Genomic DNA, 8,459 nt, shown 5'->3' with positions numbered 1-8,459 from the left:
TTTGGATAACTGGAGTGTGTGTGTGTGTGTGTGTTTGTGTGTGTGTGTGTGTGTGTTACAGTATCTGCATTAAAGACCTGTATATGTACATTATTCATTCAATGTGGTGGTGAGATGGAACTGGGTGTGTGGGGGAAGAGAGTATATTTACAGTGTCTGAGTTGTGAGAAAGAGAGAAACTATCTATGAAGAGTACCTTAGAGCACTGGTTCCCAAACTGGGCTACTAGGACATTGGAGGTACTTGGCCCTGGAGGTACTTGGCCTATCCACAGGGGGTACTGGGGGTACCCTGGAGGAACTTGGCCTATCCACAGGGGGTACTGGGGGTACCCTGGGAGGTACTTGGCCTATCCACAGGAGGTACTGTGGGTACCCTGGAGGTACTTGGCCTCTCACAGGGGTACTGGGGTACCCTGGAGGTATTGGCTATCCACAGGAGGTACTGGGGTACCCTGGAGGAACTTGGCCTATCCACAGGAGTACTGTGGGTACCCTGGAGGTACTTGGCCTATCCACAGGGGGTACTGGGGGTACCCTGGAGGAACTTGGCCTATCCACAGGGGTACTGGGGGTACCCTGGAGGTACTTGGCCAATCCAAGGAGGTACTTGAGAAGACTCATGAGACCATAAGCCTACTGGTAAGGTGCACATGAGGGGGTACTTTGTGGGATTTACGGATAGAGCAAAATGTGATTCGGGGTACAATAACCAAAAAAGGTTGGGAACTGTCTTAGTGTGTACATGAAGAATATATGTATGTGTATGCACCTACGGGACATATCTTAAGAGTAGACGTGTGTATGTGTATGTATGTATGTGGTGTGTGTGTGTGTGTGTGTGTGTGTGTGTGTGTGTGTGTGTGTGTGTGGTGTGTGTGTGTTGGTTGTGTGGTGTGTGTGTATCTAAGTGAGTGCTTACAGCCAGTACACAGCTACTGCAGCCCTACCCGGAGGCACAAACAGCAGGCTCAGCCACACTTAATTACATGCAACAGTAACTCACTTCATTATCATGATATTCTATTCCTGTAACTTCTGGAGATTCTGCAAGAGGAGCAGAAAGAAGGGGGAACGTTTACATTTTTAACGGAGAGAGCGGTGCCACAGAGTGCCCATCTCGGTTACGAAGATGCAGTCACAACTTCTGTCCAAACCAATCACTGCTTGAAGGCGCTGCTTGAAGGAGGTGCTTGAAGGCGCGTGCTTGAAGGAGGTGCTTGAAGGCTGGCTTGATGGAGGTGCTTGAAGGAGGTGCTTGAAGGTGCTGCTTGAAGGCACTGCTTGAAGGCGCTGCTTGAAGGAGCTGCTTGAAGGCGCTGCTTGAAGGACTGCTTGAAGGCGGTGCAAGCATATCCATCACGGCACACATGACCGAGCACATGTTGGAACCATTCTCCCTCTGCCTCTCTTGTCTCTATGTCTCTCTTACCCATCGCCTGCATCATATTTACTGTCCAGCGGTATGCAGCGAGAGCGTTTGCAGTATAAAAGGCACAATATGACAGAGGGAATGGAAATAGATGGATACAGTACAGGCAGGAGAGATGGAGGAGAGCAGCAAAGAAACAGAGATTGCCTGCACTATGAACACAGATATGTTGTGTGTGTGTGTGTGTGTGTGTGTGTGTGTGTGTGTGTGTGTGTGTGTGTGTGTGTGTGTGTGTGTGTGTGTGTGTGTGTGTGTTGATGTGTGTGTGTATGCGAGTGCATGTGGGCGTTTGTAGTACCTCTGGGGAAAAGAATCCTATTCCTTTAAAGATTATATAATATGAAATATAAAACATTTTGCTAGTTCTCCTTAGAACCAATCAATGACCAGTACTCTCTGTGTAAGCAGGACAGGGAGATGGAATGAGAGAGAGAGAGAGGGAAAGAAGGAGAGGAAGGAAGAGGGGAACAGGGTACAGGAGGTTACCAATGGCAAATCAGACCAGAGGTTCTATGAAATAGTCTCCAACACGGCATAGTGTGCATTATATTAGCTTATACGGTAGCAAGGATGTGCCGTTAAGATTATTATTACTGACTGACATGGATGCATTGACATGGATGCACTGACTGACATGGATGCATATATACAGTCATTCTGATCAAATGCTTTACTGGTCCTTGAAGCTTGGGAATAGTGCGTATAGCAGTATACTATCCTAACAGTGGGTCCATATCCCAGTGCAGTCACACTCACACGCTGAGGGCTCAGATGCGTCTAGGAACAGATGCCTCTGCTCAGAGGGTAATTTCTAAAAGCTAAATGTGTTCACTGTGTTGTTACCACAGCTGCACTGTCAAACCAGTGGTCAGGATTCTCCTTAGTTTACAGGAGTCAAGTAGGATGTCTACAAAACACTTACACAGAGGAGCGTTTCTACTGAGATGGAACACATCTATAAAGATTGTTTACAGTATGTCATGTTTCATGCTGAGAGGGATATCATAAGCTGGATTTAAATCCAATTGGCAACAGATTTTAATATCAGCATAAAAACTACATGCACATTTTCCCACCAGAGATGTGTTTCCATCAAATTGACTTGAGACCGTGCGTGATGACGTAGGGCACATAAGAAAATACCTTTTTGCGGTGAAAAAAGTTAAACGGGTTTCCATGGCATTTTCAACTCTACTGATGCTTTTCTCACAAAAAATGTTGKGTTATATAGTGAGTGTGCCCACTCTGGTATGGGCACGTGCGCTCTAGCAACAGCCTGCTGTTGGCCAAAGCGCACGTATAGTCTACACGATCAGATTATTATGGACTAAAGAGAGAGATTATTTTTACTTGTCAAACGGCAGCCAAGCATCGATCATCACGTCACCAGAATAWGACCCTTGATATTTATTGAAAGGAGCATCAAGCTCATCACCGTGCGTTTTCACCACCCTGTGAAGTTCATCATAATTTATTTAATCTGTAGTCTAATAAACCACTTGCTTTCCTGACGAGTCGTAGTGGGAGGACCACAAAACGTCATCACGTGACTCCAAGTTTACTTTGATTAGATGTTCATTATATCAATATCAATATCAAATCAAATCCAATTGTATTTGTCACATACACATGGTTAGCAGATGTTAATGCGAGTTGTAGCGAAATGCTTGTGCTTCTAGTTCCGACAGTGCAGTAATATCTAACAAGTAATCCACGATCCCCAACAAAACTACCTAATACACACAAATCTAAAGGGGTGAATGAGAATATCTTAAATGTAAGTATATGGATGGGCCAGTGGCATAGGCAAGGTGCAATAGATGATATTAAATACAGTATATACATGTGATATGAGTAATGTAAGATATGTAAACATTATTTAAAAAAATACAGTATATACTTGTGATATGAGTAATGTAAGATATGTAAATACTATTAAAGTGCATTATTTAGAGTGGCATTGTATAAAGTAACTAGTGATCCATTTATTAAAGTGGCCAGTGATTGGGTCTCAATGTAGGCAGCAGCCTCTCTGAGTTAGTGACTGCAGTTTAGCAGTCTGCTGACCTTGAGAAAAGAAGCTGTTTTTCGGGTCTCTCGGTCCCAGCTTTAATGCACCTGCACTGATCTTCACCTTCTGGATGGTAGCGGTCAGAACAGGCAGTGGTTCAGGTGGTTGACGTCCTTGATGATCTTTTTGGCCTTCCTGTGACATCGGGTGCTGTAGGTGTCATGGAGGGCAGGTAGTTTGCCCCCGGTGATGCGTTGTGCAGACTGCACCACCCTCTGGAGAGCCTTGCGGTTGAGGGCGGTGCAGTTGCCGTACCAGGCTGTGATACAGCCCGACAGGATGCTCTCGATTGTCCATCTGTAAAAGTTTGTCAGGGTTTGGGTGACAAGACAAATTTCTTCAGMRTSKKGAGGTTGAAGAGGTGCTGTTGCTCCTTTTTCACCACACTGTCTGTGTGGGTGGACCATTTCAGTTTGTCTGTGATGTGTACACTGAGGAACTTCAAACTTTCCACCTTCTCCACTACTGTCCCTTCGATGTGGATAGGGGGATGCTCCCTCTGCTGTTTCCTGAAGTCCACGATCATCTTCTTTGTTTTGTTGACGATGAGTGAGAGGTTGTTTTCCTGACACCACACTCCGTCTGTCTTCACCTCCTCCCTGTAGGCTGTCTTGTCGTTGTTGGTAATCAAGCCCACTACTGTTGTGTTGTCTGGAAACTTGATGATTGAGTTGGAGGCGTACATGGCAGGGAGTACAGGAGGGGGTTGAGCACACACCCTTGTGGGGCCCCAGTGTTGAGAGTCAGCAATGTGGAGATGTTGTTTCCTGTTTCCTACCTTCACCACCTGGGGGCAGCCCGTCAGAAAGTCCAGGATCCAATTGCACAGGGCGGGGTTGAGACCCAGGGCCTCCAGCTTGATGATGAGCTTGGAGGGTACTATGGTGTTGTATGCTGAGCTGTAGTCAATGAACAGCATTCTTACATTGGTATTGCTTTTGTCCAGATGGGATATGGCAGTGTGCAGTGTGATGGCAATTGCGTCGCCTGTGGACCTGTTGGGGCGGTATGCAAACTGAAGTGGGTCTAGGGTGGCCGGTAAGGTGGAGGTGATATGATCCTTGACTCAAAGCACTTCATGATGACAGAAGTGAGTGCTACGGGGCAGTAGTCATTTAGTTRAGTTATCTTTGCCTTCATGGGTACAGGAACAATGGTAGCTATCTTGAAGCARGTGGGGACAACAGACTGGGATATGGAGCTATTGAATATGTCCATAAACACACCAGCCAGCTGGTCTGCGCATGCTCTGAGGACACGGCTAGGGATGCAGTCTGGGCCAGCAGCCTTGCGATGGTTAACACATTTAAATGTTTTACTCACTTCAGCCACGGCGAGGGGGGGCAGTCCTTGTTAGCGAGACGTGACGGTGGCACTGTATTATCCTCAAAGCGGGCAAAGAAGGTGTTTAGTTTGTTTGGAAGTGTGACGTCAGTGTCCGTGACGTGGCTGGTTTTCTTTTTGTAGTCCGTGATTTCCTGTAGACCCTGCCACATACGTCTCGTGTCTGAGCCGTTGCATTGCGACTCCACCTTGTCCCTGTACTGGCATTTTGCTTGTTTGATTGCCTTGCGGAGGGAATAACTACACTGTTTATATTCAGTCATATTCCCAGACCTCTTTCCATGGTTAAATGCGGTGGATCACGCTATCGGTTTTTCGCGAATGTCGCCATCCATCAACGGTTTCTGGCTAGGGTAGGTTTTAAGTCACTGTACAACATCTCCAATCCACTTCTTTATAAACTCACTCACCGAGTCAGCGTATAGGTCGATATTGTTCTCTGAGGCTGACAGGAACATATTCCAGTCCGCSTGATTGATCAAAACAATCTTGAAGCGTAGCTTCCGATTGGTCGGACCAGCTTTGAATGGTTCTCGTCACTGGTACATCCTGTGACGAGCAAGATGGCATTGTGGTCGGATTTGCCGAAGGGTGGTCGGGGGATGGCTTTGTATATATCACGGAAGTTAGAGTAGCAGTGGTCGAGGGTATTGCCCATGCGTGTAATGCAATCAATATGCTGGTAGAATTTAGGTAGCCTTGTTCTCAAATTTGCTCTGTTAAAATCCCCAGCCACAATAAATGCAGCCTCAGGATATATGGTTCCAGTTTGCATAGAGTCCAGTGAAGTTCCTTGATGGCCGTCTTGGTGTCTGCTTGAGGGGGAATGTACACAGCTGTGACTATAACTGACGAGAATTCTCTTGGTAGGTAAAATGGCCGGCATTTGATTGTAAGGAATTCTAGGTCGAGTGAGCAGAAGGCCTTGAGTTCCTGTAAGTTGTTATGATTACACCATGAGTCGTTAATCATGAAGCATACACCCCCGCCCTTCCTCTTCCCAGAGAGGTGTTTGTCTCTGTCGGCGCGATGCATGGAGAAGCCCGGTGGCTGAACCAATTCCGACAACATATCTCGAGATTTGCGTATAATAGCATTTCCATCGACATTTCTTGCATAATTATTTTTACTGACACAAAAAGATCCCACCTTTTGTTTTATCGACATTTGGAAAGTTTACCGAAAAAAAWTTCTGTTTCCATCAGGTCTGTTATGACATTTTTATCCGACATGTACTTTACCCGTATAAAAATGTTGGATGGAAACCTGGTTATAGAAATAACCAATATCCAAAATGACAATGAATTTCTCTTTTATCCTTAAAGCAGGGTCAATATCAGGTAATAGAAATGTCTAGAAGCGAATAATGAAGACATACTAATTTACCTCGCACCTGACCAACATGTGTTTGTGTTTGTTTAGGTAAACACTGTGTCCAATTAAAGGCTTGGGGACTGCTGGGAAGATTTGTATCAACAATATATGGTGATTTATCTTCTGAAATTAAATCGGTAACCCTTGACCCTCCCTTGACAAATGAAAAGGGGAGACCTGTGATTTACGGTGTCAAGGAAGGACCTTTCCTTTGGCTTATGGGAGGGCTACAGCATATCCCACCTCACAGCCTCACAGCACATCTGCCTGTCAGCGTACTGTCATCTAGCGCTCACATCCCCCATTATATAAACCCACCTGGAAGAACAAACACACTCACACTCACACACACACCCATTATCACCATAGCAACACCCCCACCCCCTGCACACACAGCATGTGTAAGAGCATTTCGGTCATTTCTATGCACTCTCTGAGAAGCAATGTGACTACTCCCTGGTCACCTGACAGGATGCATGCCCATGTAAGGAGAGAGGACGTCGAGGCAGTCTTAAAGGAGCAGTCACACCATAACCCATTCCTGACCTTCTCCTGTTGTCTTAAAGGAGCAGTCACACCAAAACCCATCCGTAGCCTCTCCTGTTGTCTTAAAGGAGCAGTCACACCAAAACCCATCCTGATCCTCTCCTGTTGTCTTAAAGGAGCAGTCACACCAAAACCCATCCTGATCCTCTCCTGTTGACTTAAAGGAGCAGTCACACCAAAATCCATCCTGATCCTCTCCTGTTGTCTTAAAGGAGCAGTCACACCAAAACCCATCCTGTTCCTCTCCTGTTGACTAAAGGAGCATCACACCAAAACCCATCCTGATCCTCTCCTGCTGTCCTAAAGGAGCAGTCACACCATAACCCATCCATATCCTCTCCTGTTGTCTTAAAGGAGCAGTCACACCAAAACCCATCCTGATCCTCTCCTGTTGTCTTTTAAAGGAGCAGTCACACCAAAACCATCCTGATCCTCTCCTGTTGACTTAAAGGAGCAGTCACACCAAAATCCATCCTGATCCTCTCCTGTTGTCTTAAAGGAGCAGTCACACCAAACCCATCCTGTCCTCTCCTGTTGACTTAAGGAGCAGTCACACCAAAATCCATTCCTGATCCTCTCCTGTTGTCTTAAAGGAGCAGTCACACCAAAACCCATCCTGATCCTCTCCTGCTGTCTTAACTTCTCTAGGGTAGGGGGCAGCATTTTCACGTTTGGATGAAAAGTATACCCAAATTCAACTGCCAGCTACTCATCCCCAGAAGATAATATATGCATATTGTTAGTAGATTTGGATAGAAAACACTCTGAAGTTTCTAAAACTGTTTGAATCATGTCTGTGAGTATAACATAACTTATTTAGCAGGCGAAACCCAGAGGACAAACCATTCAGATTTTTTTTKTTTTTAGGTCACTCTCTTTTCAATGAGTTTTCATTGGGAAACCAGATTTCTAAGCGACCTGCTTGCAGTTCCTACGGCTTCCACTGGATGTCAACAGTCCTGAGAAATTGGTTGAGGTTATTCCTTTGTGTAATGAAGAAGTACAGCCATCTTGACCTGTCACTCGACGTGTCAGGTTTGTTAGAGGCACGAGACCAGAAAGCTAGCTACAGTTGGTTTTAATCCTGTATTGAACACAGATCATCCCGTCTTCAATTGTATTGATTATTAACGTTAAAAAATACCTAAAGTTGTATTACAAAAGTAGTTTGAKATTTTTTGGCAAAGTTTACAGGTGACCTTTGAGATATTTTGTCYTCACGTTTGAGCAAGTTGGAACCTGTGTTTTTCTGGATCAAACACGCCAAATAAATGGACATTTTGGATATATATCGACAGAATTAATCGAACAAAAGGACCATTTGTGATGTTTATGGGACATATTGGAGTGCCAACAACAGAAGCTCGTCAAAGGTAAGGCATGAATTATATTTTTATTTCTGCGTTTTGTGTCGCGCCTGCAGGGTTGAAATATGCGTATCTCTCTTTGTTTACAATGGTGCATTCCTCAGATAATAGCATCGTATGCTTTCGCCAAAAAGCCTATTTGAATTCTGACATGTTGGCTGGATTCACAACCAGTGTAGCTTTAATTTGGTATCTTTCATGTGTGATTTAATGAAAGTTTGATTTTATAGTAATTATCATAGTAATTTAATCATAGTAATAGTAATTTAATTTGGCGCTCTGCATTTTCTCAGGCTTTTTGCCAAGTGAGACAGTAGCGTCCCGTC

The sequence above is a fragment of the Salvelinus sp. IW2-2015 genome, linkage group LG8 (assembly GCF_002910315.2).
Source record: "Salvelinus sp. IW2-2015 linkage group LG8, ASM291031v2, whole genome shotgun sequence".
In the NCBI taxonomy this organism is placed as follows: Eukaryota; Metazoa; Chordata; class Actinopteri; order Salmoniformes; family Salmonidae; genus Salvelinus; species Salvelinus sp. IW2-2015.
Note: the sequence above shows the minus strand (reverse complement) of the source record.